Here is a 16447-nt window from a genome sequence, read left to right on the forward strand (position 1 = left end):
GAATGAGCAGACAGGTTCAAAACCCATCCAACAGAACGCTGTAAACTCCATTAGAAATCCATCAAAGTTGAGGGGCAAAAATATCAGCAGCAACGACGGTGTCTGTTGAAAGACACAGTCAGGAGTCTTTGAATTGAATCAAAATACTTGTCTGACATTTGATTTTTCCATATTCACATCTCGTGCGTTTATTCTGTCAAATGAGTTTTTATCAGCTTGGGTGACGTGCGCGGGGCAGACAGCTTCCTCAAATCAATATGGCTATAGGTCAACCCAGAGTCGTGTATCAGATCAATCGATACATGCACATCAAAGCACTACGCCATTGTGCCCGCCCACCAATTACAGAAAGGCCAAAGCCTGGAAGATCAACCCTCAGAAGTAGGTCAGAAAAACACGGCAATTGCTTAAAATTATATAATCGTCCATCCCGGACAAGATTCCTTCACGAAATGCGCTGATCCTGCAGACATTTGTGTTCACTTGACTGTTGACTCTTTACAGAGTACTTACTTGAAAGAGAGGTTTCAAGCCAAAATGTTGACATTGTTTATTTTTTGTCACTAGACCACATGATTTCTTTTAGCCAATCAGCTAAGAGGTGATTGAAAACTGACAATTGACTTGGAGACGGACCGTCTGTACGCACGTAAAGCTTCCGTTGGTGCTCAGTCCGTGTATTTATTTGATGCTTCGTGTCATAAAGCGCTCACTGAAAGGTAGGAATCCGTTAATGACGGACCGATGTAACGACGAAAGCGCCCACCTCTGATAACAATCTTGGTGTAGGCTACTAATACTTGAACCATCTTCACACTCATTGCATATTAAGAAAATTGTTTAATTTTATTCTCGACCAAGAGCTAAACATTAAATGATTGTGTGCAGTAATAACACAATATTTTTGCCAGTTAATTCATTGGGTGCCATTGACGGCTATAGACGTCAAAAATTCATTTGAACTATTTCTATTAGTTTCACATTTTTTTGAGTGTGACAACCTAGATTTTTTTTTATTGTACATTTAAAACAGATATAAAATTTGTGATTAATCGTGCGTTAACTATTGAACTCATGCGATTAATTACAATTAAAAAAATGAATTGTCTGATGCCCCTAATTTCCTTTTCTTTTTTTTATTAGGGGCGTCAGGCGATTAACTTTTTAAATTGTAATTAATCACATGACTTCACTAGTTAACTCAAGATTAATCACAAATTTTGTATCTGTGCTAAATGTACAATAAAAAAATTTTTCTAGGTTTTCATACTCTTGTTAACAAAAGTGGGAAAAAAATGTGAAACTAATAGAAATAGTTCAAATGAATTTTTGACGTCTATAGCCGTCAATGGCAATGAATGAGTTAACAATAATGAAATAATTTCTTGTCTGATCCGAAGATACTTTTTTTTTTTTTTTTTTTCGCTGGAGATACTAAAGAAGTCAAAGGGGGTTCATAGATGATATGAGCTTTCCCTGCTTGGGCAACTCAAACATCTGATCATCTGTGACTGACACGAGGTAATCACACTGAAATCTTATCTCCTGCTTTGTTGTGCAGACAGTCTGCTCTCTTTGTTATCTTTTTGTTCACCTCCGTATGCGTGTGTGTGTGCGTGTATGCCATCGACGCTAAGATCATGTCACTTCTATTACATGTCTTAAATGTCAAACTTCAGGCTGTATGTTGGTGGACATGCAAACACTCCCAAGAAGGACTAAGCTAAGGGCTTTTGTGGCCAACGGGCAAGGCGAGATAAGGATGCTCTTGAAAATGTTGAGATCCAGCATCGTAGCGGAATGAATCTGTTCAAGAAGAATTCTAAATAAGATAAGATTAAAAGAAACTCAAATCACAATGTTGAATTGGCCAGATTAATGGTACATTTTATCTCCATTATTAACTTCATCAATCAAATTTGAAAGGATTTTTTTTTTTTTTTTAAAGCTATACTTATGAAGCTTGTTTCCTTTCTTTACAGAGGTTGATTAAGTCTTTGTGCAAGAGTGCCTTTGTTTAGATGATCAAACCCTATTCTTTTGATATTTTATAATAAAAAAAATGTTTTTTTATGTCTGGTGAGCGAGCTCCGACAGTACTGAGAAAATCATCCATTATCTTTAGCGTCAAAGGAAAGCTAGAAGTCTAGGGTACACCAATGGACAGTATAGACTTCAATGACCCTACTGTAGAGGTTTTTTTAGAGTGTGGAATAAAACCGGAGTACAGTACTCGGTGAAAGATCACAACCACTTCCTAGCATGTTGCCCCTGATAAAACCATCTTTATAATTATTTGTGACTGTGCGACCGACGTCAGCTGCGAAAAAAAGTGACTGACGATAGACATTTGCAGTCTCCCGTGAGTTGCATTCGGAGGTAGACAGCCCGGGTACATTAGCACCCTTGAGTGACATCCAAGACAGAGTACCTTGGCCTATTTCACTTTGTCACAAGCTAACATGTCCTCTTGATAGAACTGCATACTCCGCAATCAATCCGCACGCTCACATTTACACATTACTGGAATTCTGACGGCAAAACAAGCATCAACATTTTCATCATGCTGCTTTGAGGTGAAGGGGTTTTATGAGGGGAGCAAAGCGCGGAATCGATACCGCATAGAACATTGCACTCTCTGAAGAAAAGTGTAGAAAAAAGACAACTATCAAGGCTTTCTATATCTATGTGAAAAAACATAAGGTATAGTATATGTACAGTATTGTTTGCCATTTGATTGCAGATTAGCTCGAATTATGCACTGATTTGCACAAATGGTAGAAGGTTGGTTAAAGGTGAAACCTCTGGTGAATTAATCAGTCTACCCAAAATCAAAATGGCACTTTTAGTTCAATTGTAATGATTTGTCATCTGCAGTCAACCAGGACGCTAACTATATTGTAGCATTCTTTTTCTTTTCTTTTTTTTTAGATTAATTTTTTTTTATAAACTGCATTTAATATTTTTGTCATTCCCGATTTGGCCAGAAGAAATCATGCACTTTTACTATTTCAAACAAGGCACTTGGATTTCATTTTGAGCACCCTCTTGAGCAAGCAAAAACAATTATTTGCCTGAGCGTGACTCTGTCAATTTCATCGAGACCTTTTCTACATATAACAGCAAGAATATTTTTGCTTTGTTTGCTATTTCATGTTCGAAGTAACAATTAACAGGTAGTAGTACCTCAATTGTACGGCGATTCAAAAACAGAAGTCTTTGCTGCTCTTCAACATTCTAGCGAAACATTTTAGCGAAAACAAATTGATGTCAACCGCGGTAGCTAGCTAGCTAGCTATTCATTTCACTAAATGTAGACATGCTAACTCTCTTAGTTGGTTGCAAATGCTCATTTCAAAGCAGCATTCCAGTGATTACATTTACTGTAAAACTTGTCTAAAAACGATGGATGCTGTTGACGGAATGTTTTAACGGTTTTGAAAATGTGACTTTTCAAAACGTTTTGTCTGCTCGCCTCAAAAATGTTGTGAGACTACAGGCAAGATGCATGAGGTGGGATTGATTTTTTTTTTTTAACACAGTGGACATTTTTTTTTAGACAAAACTGCCTATATGTTCTCTCTGTGTTAAATCAATGCCCATTTTCTGACAACATGAAACTCAAGACCGTAGTCAGTCAAACTACACTTCTCTCCCACAGCATGCAATGTTCTTTCTTTGCTTTAAACACTCGATGGCACCGAAAGTACACCCGAGCAAGCGTCGCGGCCAGCTATTACTTTGATAAATTGGCAGGAATTGAGATAAAATCCATACGGTCACATATTGCAGTTGTACTACATTCTGAAGTTTGTTGGCTTGCTTTGTGTCCTTTTCAGCATTTGTCAGCGTGTGTCATTAAAGCAGTCAAGCAGATTGAATTACACTAGAAGAGACAAAAATCTATATCGCGATAATGGAGTGACGCATTGTTTATGTGTCTCCTCTGGCTTCCATCGGCGCTTGGTAAGTCTTCCGTCCTTGGTTCTTATCGAATGCGTGTGTGCGCGCACAAAGCTTGCATTTTAGCGCACATTCCCATCACATTTCACATATTCAGGGCAGGTAGTCAGGGGTGGGGGATGCGGCTGCTTCACAACAGATAAGAAAATAAATCCAACAGAGTGGGATTTGAGGAATTCAGTGCCTTTGCCTCCTGCATTAGGCTGGCCGCCATTGTGGCTGATATGTCATTCATGCGGTACACTTGGTAGACTTGAGCATGTCGAGCCTCCAAAGCAGCCGGCACGCGGTAGCCATGGCGTTGTTAAAGAAGCTACGCAATGGCACGGCCTCTAATTAGGAAAGCTGGACATGGATTCTTTAAATACGGGCTGTAGATCCCCCCTGCTTGTTTAACCTTTTCATTTCATTTCTGAGAACGCTACAAACATTTTGAGACACTGTCGTCCAGGTGTAAAGGTCAGCTAGCATAGTCTTCTCATTAATGTCAGTCTATCAGTAATATGTAATACAAAGGAGGTTTTGGCATTTTGAAAATTGTATAAAGGCGTACCCAATTTGCCTGAAATCATAGTTCTTGGATGTCTTAAATTGTTTATCAAAATGTTGAGATTTTTTTTTTTTTTTAACCCTGGAGAACCCAAGAACCCTTTTCTTCTTTGGAAAATTATGAATTATACATTAAATTATTAATAATAAAAATAATAATAATTAAGACTGCTATAAGTTCACTGAACACCAAAATATGTTTTTTTCAATTTTAACCCTTTTTTTTTTTAACTAGCTCAGAGTTGCTAATTTATCAAAATATATATATAAAACATACTCCTAGGAATTCTGCAACATGATATGAAATAGATTGACAAAAAAAAAAAAAAATTTACCATCTGATGGTTTGGTGAGAAGATGTTTTTGTTTGGATTGATTTCCAGCTCAACAAAACAGCATGTTGACAGCCATCTTGTCACCACCACTCTGGCTCATGTAAGTGCAATATTCATCCACTAGATGGCCCCATGCAGGGGTCAGAAGTGGCACTCTGGACTTTTGAAGTTAAATTTGTAAAAAAAAAAGAAGAAAAAAAAGAGTCTTTGTTATTTGAGTAGCAGAATTTATAGGGGCCAAATTTGACCCCGTGGGTTCTCCAAGGTTTTAAACAATACTGTGAAGGAAACACAGTGAACTGTCTTCATGCATGATGTCACATGAAACTGCAGTTTAGTGAGCTTGTAAATTATGAACGCCAAACAGCATGTTGACAGCCATCTTGTCACCACCACTCTGGCTCATGTAAGTGCAATATTCATCCACTAGATGGCCCCATGCAGGGGTCAGAAGTGGCACTCTGGACTTTTGAAGTTAAATTTATAAAAAAAAAAAAAAAAGGTCTTTGTTATTTGAGTAGCAGAATTTATAGGGGCCAAATTTGACCCCGTGGGTTTTCCAAGGTTTTAAACAATACTGTGAAGGAAACGCAGTGAACTGTCTTCATGCATGATGTCACATGAAACTGCAGTTTAGTGAGCTTGTAAATTATTAACGCCAAACAGCATGTTGACAGCCATCTTGTCACCACCACTCTGGCTCATGTAAGTGCAATATTCATCCACTAGAGGGCCCCATGCAGGGGTCAGAAGTGGCACTCTGGACTTTTGAAGTTAAATTTGTAAAAAGAAGAAGAAAAAAAAAAGGTCTTTGTTATTTGAGTAGCAGAATTTATAGGGGCCAAATTTGACCCCGTGGGTTCTCCAAAGTTTTAAACAATACTGTGAAGGAAACGCAGTGAACTGTCTTCATGCATGATGTCACATGAAACTGCAGTTTAGTGAGCTTGTAAATTATTAACGCCAAACAGCATGTTGACAGCCATCTTGTCACCACCACTCTGGCTCATGTAAGTGCAATATTCATCCACTAGATGGCCCCATGCAGGGGTCAGAAGTGGCACTCTGGACTTTTGAAGTTAAATTTGTAAAAAAAAAAAAAAAAAAGGTCTTTGTTATTTGAGTAGCAGAATTTATAGGGGCCAAATTTGACCCCGTGGGTTCTCCAAGGTTTTAAACAATACTGTGAAGGAAACGCAGTGAACTGTCTTCATGCATGATGTCACATGAAACTGCAGTTTAGTGAGCTTGTAAATTATTAACGCCATGTGTGTTATTCTTCTGCACTGTTTTGTGTGTGTGTGTATGTGTAGGTCTACATCAGAATACGCCCAAAACAATTTCCAAAAACAAAAGACACTGGAAAGACACAAAATACGGAAGTAACAAAGTCCAAAAACCAAGGCTCAATGTAACACAGGAAATAAGCTCAGGAATAAAAAAAAATAAAATAAAAAAACTTGACAAGATATGTGTGACACATGACAGCAACAATGACCAAGCAAACTGGTACGAAACAGGTGTAAGCAAAAATCGAATGAGCAAGACGAGACGTGAAAAAAGGGACACAGAGAAATATGAAACAAAACTGAATCTAGTCAAAACAAAGTCAGCAAAAACATAGATCATGACAATCTAGCAGTATAGAGGGAAAATGTGATCATCACGATAGAAAAAAATTGGATTCAGGGAGAAATGAAGGGTCAAGTACGACAGCCTATTAGGGCCACGTATAAATATATATTTTCTTAGAGGGCGGGGGCAATATTAAGAGAAAAAAACTCGCAAATTTGCCACTTTTTTATTTGCAACTTTATAAAGTGGCAGATTTGCGAGAGAGAAAAACTCAGCAACCTACAAGAAATACACGTAGCGTACTACTCGGATGTTTTTGGTCGGGTTTTCAAATAAGGACATAGTAATGGCTTTAACCATATATTAAAGTAATTCGCACTTTGAAGCGTTGGGTACTGCCAGCGACAGACGCCTCGCTTTGCGAAGGTCCACACCCTGAGGATCAATCGTTTTAAAGTTAATTTGTTAAAAATAAATACTTACTTGTACATTTATGTTTCCAGAATTATTATTTACACATTCATACTTTTTTTTTTGTACAAGTAGCTAAATTGATGTATCGAATCTGCTGCTCTCCGCCATTCACTTGCATTTACCTAAAGTATGCTAGCTTCTGATTGGTTAGTGTTTAGTCAGCTGATAAGGGATCAGGAAGTGCTGTCGCTCTAGCTGCCGTGTACAAACGAGTAAAGTTTAAATTAAGAATGAATCCGTCTCCATCCTGCCTTTTCGTTTTATAAACAGTGTCCTATTTACAAATAACAAATCCTCACATTAGACTATAGCTACGCTACGTGTATTTGTCAAAAAAAAAAATAAATCTTGCATATCTGCCACTTAATAAAGTTGCAAATTTGCCACTTTAGTTTTTTTCTCTCGAAATGTTGCCCCGCCCTGTAAAGAAAATATATTTATAAGTGGCCCTAATACGCCGCCGTAGTCAAGCCTGGTTATTTACGAGATTAAAAAGTGTATCTCCACGATTGTATCATTATTGTGCACATATGCTGCTAATGCTATACTAGACTACATTTTTACTGTGATTAGCGCACGTGCAGCACCTTGGGTTGCACATCATTTCTGGCTGATCTTAGAGTCCCAGTCATGGCCTGCAGCATTACTCTGGGGAATCAGAGAGCCAAGCAAAAGATAAGCGGAAATTAGCATATGCAGTTAATTACCTTCATCAGCCAGTCCTCATTTATCAACCTCATGCGTAAATTACTTTTTTTTGTCCGGCTAAATTCATTTCATCTCAACTTTTTCCCCCCACGCAAACAACATATGTACATCATGTATCAGCTAAAAATGTGCTCCAGTGGGATCCTCTCATACTTTGCTATGTAGAAAGAAGATAATTGCTTTCTAACAAGGTGTATTCGGCGCACGCTTCCCAGCATGCCCAGCGGCAGTCCGAGATGGATTTTTAGTGCTCAGCAATCCTACGTGCCAGACCCGAAGAACATCTGGAGGAATTCTACTACTAAGTGGCACCGGTCTTGGATAGCTGGATTTAGAGTACGCTGCACGTACCCCCTGCACAATTCCAATTTCATGCTTGTGTCCGAATAATTGGGCTGCCTATTTATGCCTATGTTCATAAAAACTTTTTTTTTTTTTCAAACTCATATGATATGATATGGCTTTGTTTACAGTGACGGATCACATAAAACAATGCATCATTGCATGCATATATATATATATTTGCAAAGGAACTTAATGATAGTATTTCAAAACAATGGAAAAAATGTGCCGTTAAAACGGTGACTGTTTCTATGGAGGACCATAACAGTCAAAATTAAAAATAATTTAATTAATTAATAAAAATGAAAAAAATAATATTTTATATATATATATATATATATATATATTTTTTTTTTAATTATTATTATTATTTTTTTAACTAATAAAACTAACAAACCCCCTCTGAAAACTGATTAAAACTAAGTGAATAAAAAACACATTACGAAATAAAAACTGGCTATAATGAAAATTACCAAATTATTATAACCCTGCCATCCATACATTTAAAATCAGCTGAAGGTGCTTTTAGTTATTATGGTGCAACACTAAAAAATTCACCAACAATATCTTCACTTAAAGTTAATCTTAAAACATATCTATTCTCGCTAACTTTTAATAAAAAAATTTTTTAATATACTGTAGTGCTATCAAGCTTTTTATCTGTTAGCACATTCCGTTTGTGCTTGAAATGTGCTATACAAATTAAATTGACATATCACATTTTTAACTGAAATCATTCTGAATATATTTGATTCAATGCATTTGCAGGACGCTATAAAACGTGCAAGTTCAAAATCAGAGTGTGAATCTAGCTTAAGAGTTTTTAAGTATTTGAAGGAGTTTTTTTGTACTGCACAACAGACGAATACTAGGGGGGGGGGGGGATCCCTTATCTAATCTCTCCGATGCAGTGCTTCCATAATATCCAAAAAGTAACAGTTGACATAGCAAAGACAAAGGTTGAAGATTAAACCGTCGAATACAATGAGCAGGCAGATGCCAGTCACTCAAACACAATAAGAGCTCACAAACTATGAAACGCAGCAATGATAGCGCAAAAGCATGGACGAAAGCCGTTATCTTACAACGCAAGCATTAACACCTTTCCTCGGTGTGATTCGGGGAAAATTGAGAGATAGCGGATAAGGGGTTCGTTTTCTTTTAAACGGGAGGCGGACGTGAATGGAATCAACTGATGAGGTACTTTTGCCTTTGGGCTGTTTGATATCCAACTAAGCCTCTTGATTTGTTCAACGAAAAAATCAAGCCAAGCTTTCTTTCCAACAATGAACTCTCTCTGATATCATTTCTCTTCTCCTAAATGTTCCGGATTGTGGTTGGAATTCACTGTTTTAACATAATAGAGAGCAGAAAAATAAGCCTGAAATGAAATTCAATTCCGGCTATCAGGGTTATACAAACAAAACTTCAACTAGCAAAGCCCCTGAAGCTCAAGCTAACTGCTAGCATGAGACAGCTAGCATGAGACAGCTAGCATGAGACAGCTAGCATGAGACTGCTAGCATGAGACTGCAAATGTGTAACCCGGTGGGTAGTAGGTAATGTCTGGTTGGTGCTGGATTTCACTTTCCTTTCTTTTCTTTGATCCTTCCTCGGGTCTCCTGACAACCTCGCGACTCTAGCTGGATTCTGAAGTATTCGGTTTAGGTGAACGGTATGGGATTTTTTAATAGGTTTTAGGTGAACTAATGATTACACACTCACCCACATACAAAATAAAAAATAAAAAATAAAAAAATAAAAATAAAAAAGAGAGAGCAATGATGATGACATGTCAAATGAACAATACTGAGCTCTCCCGAAAAAAGAAAAAAAAAAAAAAAAAAAGAGAGACTGCGAATGTGTGCCTGTTAAATACTAGAATCATACTACACTATAAAAAATATTTACATTTTCTGTCCAAATATGTTGTAGCATACAAATGGCATTGCGTTTATTACAATTTTCCATCTTTCTATGCATTTATATAGCAGACGCATTCCCGAGAATTTCTTGTGCATTTACCTCCGCTGTTTGACTCAATAAACAAATGTCAGACCTGACATAGCAAGCAGCATCGTAACGTTTACAAGTTAAGGCATTGAATAAGATGCTACAGTCACAAGTGAATTTCAAGCTGTAGAACAAATACAACACTACACAGCTTGTTAATTCCGTCTGCTTTTCTGCCCTTTAAATGTCAATCAGTGCAACACAAGAAAAAACACAGATTTATTTATTACTGCATCTATTTTCTATGTTTTACTGGTCGAATTTGTGATGTCTTATTACATCCAGCTAAGCGGAAGCGCAAGATGGAAGTGATGTTAGCATAACTGTAGGGTTATGAGTGTGTTTGTTTGTTTGGTGTAGTGGTTAGTTCCGCTTCACACGTTTAAAATAGCTAGGAATGTTAAAATGTTATCACCTATTTATGATGTTTAGGGATGTCAAATAAAGGTTTTATAATGCAATAGTTTGAGCCTGGAAGAAATGAATTAACATGAGCTTTTCTAAATTCAGGTATACAAAGAACTTTTGGATATGGGTTGTGGCTAGGAATAACAGTTTAAATTAGTGGAGTGTTGTTTTTTTCTCCTTCAGGTTTAGCTGTTAGTCAACACTTTGTAAAGCATATTACTGCCACCTATAGAACTGGAGTGGAATAGAACCATGTAGAAGCTTGAATTGACAACCAGAATTTGTGTGTGCGGTTTTTGTTTGTTTATTTTTTGTTTGTTTGTTTTCATTAATTAAAGAGACTGTTTACAAATTAACGAACTAAACAGCTTACAAACTACATGACACATTTTGACAAGCTTGTGAAAAAGAATCACGTATTAGCATCATGTTGTTGTGATTTAAAGAAGACAAATTTGAGACCTTTAATGATATTTTTGAGGCCACTAAATAAATTTAAGCTATTTCATTCACTCACTCTAAAAATTTTATAACAAAATAATTATACAGTGGTACCTTGGAGTTTGAACAGAATTCCTTCATGTGAAGTGTTCAAAATCCGAATTGTTCAACCTCTGAACCGTTTTTTCCCATAGGAAATAATGTGAATGCAATTAATCCGTACCCAAGCTCAAAAAACAGAAAATTCTCATCTTAATTTCTTTTTTCTTTTCTTTTTTTTTTAAAAAACATTTACACCCTGTACAATATTTAAACAATAAAAAATACCTTAGCTTTTTGTTGTGGTGTGATGGCATCAGTGGATAAAAAATGCTACGCTTCAAACTCCCAGGTATTTTTTCTTCAGATTTTTTGGGTTGAAGTCCGATTTGTACGAGTTCTGAGACGCTCAAACTTTCGAGGTTCCACTGTACATATATTTTTTTTTAGAAGTAGTACAAAGAAAAGACAGCTACAGCACATTGTTTATCGTCTGTGGTATATTCTGTGGTAAGACCTTTCGACATCAGATTTTTTTAAGGGCATAATTAAAGACTTCCTTTTGAAAACTTTTAAACCATATTTTTTTGTTTGTTTGCGTTATTACGTTTACGTGTACGTTTATTTCTTGTTCTTTTCTCATCCGCCTTTCCTTATCTTGATGTTTGTTTTGACAAGTCACTTTGCATTACACTTCCGCCCATGTTGGGTTTAAATAATAATGCGTTCTCTGTGATGACAGCTTTGTCAGTTTGAGTGTAACAAGACAGCGTTCTTCTTCTCTTTTTTTTTTATTGTCTTGGAGGACATGTAAGAAGCAAGCTGTCATCATCCTGTAGACATTGTAAAGTACAGGCTGTTGAAAGAAAGAGGACCACCTTTCTTTTTTTTTAATGACACAAATGATTTATTTAAAAATTCATGCTTATATGAGGATGTGGAACAGAAAAATGATTGATAGACGTCCATACTGTAGCAACACATAATCGCTGCCTGGTAATGAATTGCTTTGTAAGTTTCATTAAAAGTTGGTTTATTTGCGACATCCATGCAATTGAGAACACAATCATTGATTTCCATGTATATGCAGAGCGGCGTTATAATTCCACCTATTTTCTGTTGGCGCTTTGATTGTGTTAATTACAGGTAATTGAGTGCCTCGCTGAGTCGATCCATAATTACCACTTATTTGTTTGAAACCAGATTCAAAGAACTTTGTGAAGTTACTGGAGCTTGCTGAGAGGGTTTGCTCTCTCAGCAGGTTGTGTGGGAAAAAAAAAGGTTTTACAAAAGTTTCAACGCTAGACTTGCTCCGTGTAATTACAAATGGCTAACTTATTGTTTTACTGGCAGCAATGCTCAGATTGCAGGATTTGTGCATTAAACATGCCATCTTATGAAATATTAAGGTGCAAGCTGCAGATGGCAGACTGTCTGCTCAGAGAAAATGTTGTTTTTTTTCCCCTCAATACTGGCATATGCTTAAGAACTACACCCATGGCTCATTTTCTTTTGTTTGCATGCGCAAGAATAATATTTGTTATTATTTGTGAATATGGAGCCGACGTTAGCTGTGGAAATGACTGATTGTAGATGTTTGCAAACCAAGCTGCAGCCTCGTGTGAGATATGTTTGGAGGTAGACAGCTGGGTACATTAGCAGAATGCACCCTTGAGTGACATCCAAGACAGAGTACCTTGGCCTATTTCACTCTGTCACTCAGCTAACATGTCCCCTTGGCAGAGGAGTGTACGCCACGATCAATCCACGGTCCCACTTTCAGATTTGCACATTTGCTGTACGAACACACGCGCATGTATTCAAAGATCGTGGCTGTCGCTGCTTTGGGTTGAAGGTTGGAATATGTGACACTTTTGCCATAGCAAAAAAAGGTGCTGTGACGAGAACCGATTCGATTCGGAGAATCGGCTTCGATGTAACAGATGCGAGTGCGTCGAATCGCACTGAATCGAATTGTTCCAGTTTTAAATATATTGATGCATATCAAATCATCTTTTATTTAGAGAGATGATAGATTATGTTTACAGTACTGACAAGTTCATTCAAATGTATGTAAAATGAGTCAAACCGAATCGGATCGTTCCACTTTCAAATCAAATTGTCCTTGAATCGTTTCCACACTTATCAAAAACAGTATCGTCTTTTGTGCAAAGGTGACTAAAATTTGGAATCGTATTTTTATTTTATTTTTTAAATATTTTTTATGTGGGTGAAAATGTGTGCGTGCGAGTGTGTGTGTGTGTATTCATTAGTTCACCTAAAACCTATTTTTTTTTTTTTTAAATCCCACACCGTTCCCCTAAATCGGAATCGTAATTAATCACATGATTTCAATAGTCAACTCAGGATTAAGCACAATATTATTATTATTTTTTCATTTGTTCTTAAATGTACAACAATTTTTTGTTTAAGTTTTCATACTTTTGTTAACATAAAAGTGGAAAAATGTTAAACTAATAGAAATATGGCTTCATCTTTTAGTCATTGATACAGTAATTTCATATGAATTTATAAAATTGAGTTAAATTTAAAAAGATGTATTGTACTGTAAAAAAAAAAAAAAAGAGTGTGATATTGATTCGTGTTATCATTTTTCTGCCACTAGATGGCATAACTGCATTTGTAAGACGATGACCGCTCAGTGCATTCTTCTTTTCATATTATCTAATCTTTAACATGAAGTAACTTGTGAAATTCTGCACATTGTTAAACTGTAAAATAAAAACTTGACCCCAGTCTCCACAAATATATGCATTATTACTTTTATTACTGCTAAATTTTGACGTGGACGTGTCTGCTGCGTTGCGACTAGAATTCCCCCAGTACAGGCTTTCCAAGTAAGGGGTGGTCATTAATCGTCAGTAATTAAAAAAAAAAAAAGTGGTGTATGTATATATATATATATATATAAAATAACTGAATAGAATTCCAAAGCAGCCTTTCATGAACTTGTAAAAACGCAGCTGCTTACATTAAACCTGTTCCTTTATCAGCCTTGTCCGAGTTGTTGCGTTCAACCAACTTTGCAAGCACAGAAAGAACACAGTCTTAGGCACAGCACCCTCATTCTGGATGAATGATCTACGCTCCCGACTGCCCGGCTCCCCTCCATCAAACACGGCCAACGCTCATAATAAATGATAGTGCGGGACAATGCCCTATTTTCACGGCACAGTCATCCTTCATGCCAGGCCAGACAGAAGCCCCCAGAGTTTCATCATTTTAAACTATTGCTCACACCCGAGAAGAAAAAAAGAACCCTTCATCTGTCCGGTAATGACAGCGGGATGCCTTGAAGACCTGCCAAAGTGTATTTACAAAACACACTCTGCCCGAAGCTCTGAAGATATATGATCTGATATGATATAAATCTCACTTAATGGCTCTCACGCTACCCACTGCTGTGTTGTTTGTCTCTACTCATGGGTAACATCCTAATAAATAGGTTCAACATTCAATTCCATGTCTTGAGTGCATAATTAACCCTGGATTACATTAGGTGTCACACTAAAGCAAACTCTCCGTGCTTAACGTCAGCATTCGGGGTTAATCAGGTCACCTTCTATCATGTGCCATAGTAGCAGAGGCCCAAAGGTCTTGACATAATTGCACACTAGAGAATGTCTGCGCAGATTGCTACTCAAACCTCATTTCATATAGCGGCCCAACTGCCCCTATAGTTATTATACATTTCCTTCTTGGGATCTGAACATGGGATTTGACCGGAAAAAGAATCAGATAAAGAAGTTAATTTGCCTTGTTCTCTTCAAAGCATCAGCAAAGTCAGGTGGAGGAAGCCGGCAGAAAAGCTTTCAAGGTTAGCATGGATACGGTTAGATATTATTAACATTTTAATTCTTTATATTAACCATGTCGAAATGTTTTGTAGATGTGAGGTAGTGTTGAACTCAGTATAATTTGACCTTAACCTAAGCTGGTAAATTGTTTGGTCTAAAAAAAATTCCTTCTCAGCGTTGTGTGCGAAAACACATTTAGTCCTCGAGAACAAAATCGGCTTCGAACACACACACCCCTGACTCTGTTTTCGCCATCGCTCACGGAAAAGTACCCAGAGAGTATGTTTTGTCTACAAATGAAAGAGAGGCGGTCTGTTTAACTATAAGAAGCCATTTTACACGCGGAAGAGACACATTCGGCACTCTGAAATTCCACCTGTTATGTGATGTTTGGAGTCTGTCACGATGTCCAGAGATCTCTGTTTTTTTTTTTATTAAATCATTTTTGCAAAGGTGTTTTTTCTTACATTAAATCTGTCTTCAAATTTTGGAACACGCAAAGAGGACCAATAACGTTATTCCTCTTCAATAACTACAATAGCAGCCATCAACTGTATAAGGTCCCCAAGGTGTTTGCATTTTCCCACACTCAAACACGTTTTTATTACGCGTACAGACGCTCGCCACCTTACAAACGAGTTATGTTCCGGACGATCGTTCGTAAGGTGAATTTGTTCGTAAGTTGCTTCAGTGCTATATTTTGTATTATAATTTATGTTTAAATCCTATATAAGTATATTGAAGGTTTATATAAGTTTGTTTAAGGCTTGTACAAGTAACCTGCATTGGTTTGTACTGAAAAAAACTTTTAATAAAATGGAGAGAATACGTACAGTACTGTACTGTACTACGTATGTTAGAGAGAGAGAGCGAGAGACACACACAGTATGTACATGTACGTAATAAGATAAATAAAATGAAGTTTAACTTACTTTTGGAAGATGTACTCGATGCTTAAGGAGATGATGGAGGAGGAGGAAGAGGAGGATTTTATATCATGAGAGATTCTTCGTCGTCGCTGGAATCGGCTTCAAAAGTTATTTCCTGCTTCATGGGGACCGGCGTTTCTTCCTCCTCATCCTCCTCGACACGTTGCTCAGCCGCCAATGAGCTCTCACAGCGCCAATCGTCGGTATTAGCGGCGGAAAGAAGCACTACGCGCAATACAAAATCTAACTTACAGCATTTCTTTCCGAACATTTTTCGACATACTGTACGCGCAGAAATGTTCGTATGTACCGTTGTTCGTAACTCGAATGTTCGTAAGTAGGGGAGCGTCTGTATATGTGACTGAACAAATAGATGTTAACATTATACGCGTATATTCACATTATGCATTAATCACTGACATGAAATGTCAGCTGTTAGAACACTACAGTTGCTTATTCGCTCCATCAACAGTTAAAATTCTACTCCTCTACTTACGAGTGTTGCTTGCAGTTTGTACAATATGATAAAACGGCCGCACAGCAGCACCGCTCAATACCTCCAGAGAAAGTAAAAAATATTTAATGGTTGACCAGAGAGGAGAGTGACAGAGGCCTAATGCATTTCATGGTCCTTTTGGCCCGCATGACTACATCCATTCACAACATCACCACAAGCTTTGTTTTTTTTTTTCTTCTTCCTTTTATCAGAATGATATTTCGCACAATGTGTGTGACATTTATTCCCAGACAAAAAAAAAAACATCCCCTATTTACACACACACATAATATAATAGAACAGAAATGATGCTAATATAATTTCCCACTGAATAATGCACAAACATGAATAATCACA

The sequence above is a fragment of the Vanacampus margaritifer genome, chromosome 10 (assembly GCF_051991255.1).
Source record: "Vanacampus margaritifer isolate UIUO_Vmar chromosome 10, RoL_Vmar_1.0, whole genome shotgun sequence".
NCBI classification, from domain to species: Eukaryota; Metazoa; Chordata; class Actinopteri; order Syngnathiformes; family Syngnathidae; genus Vanacampus; species Vanacampus margaritifer.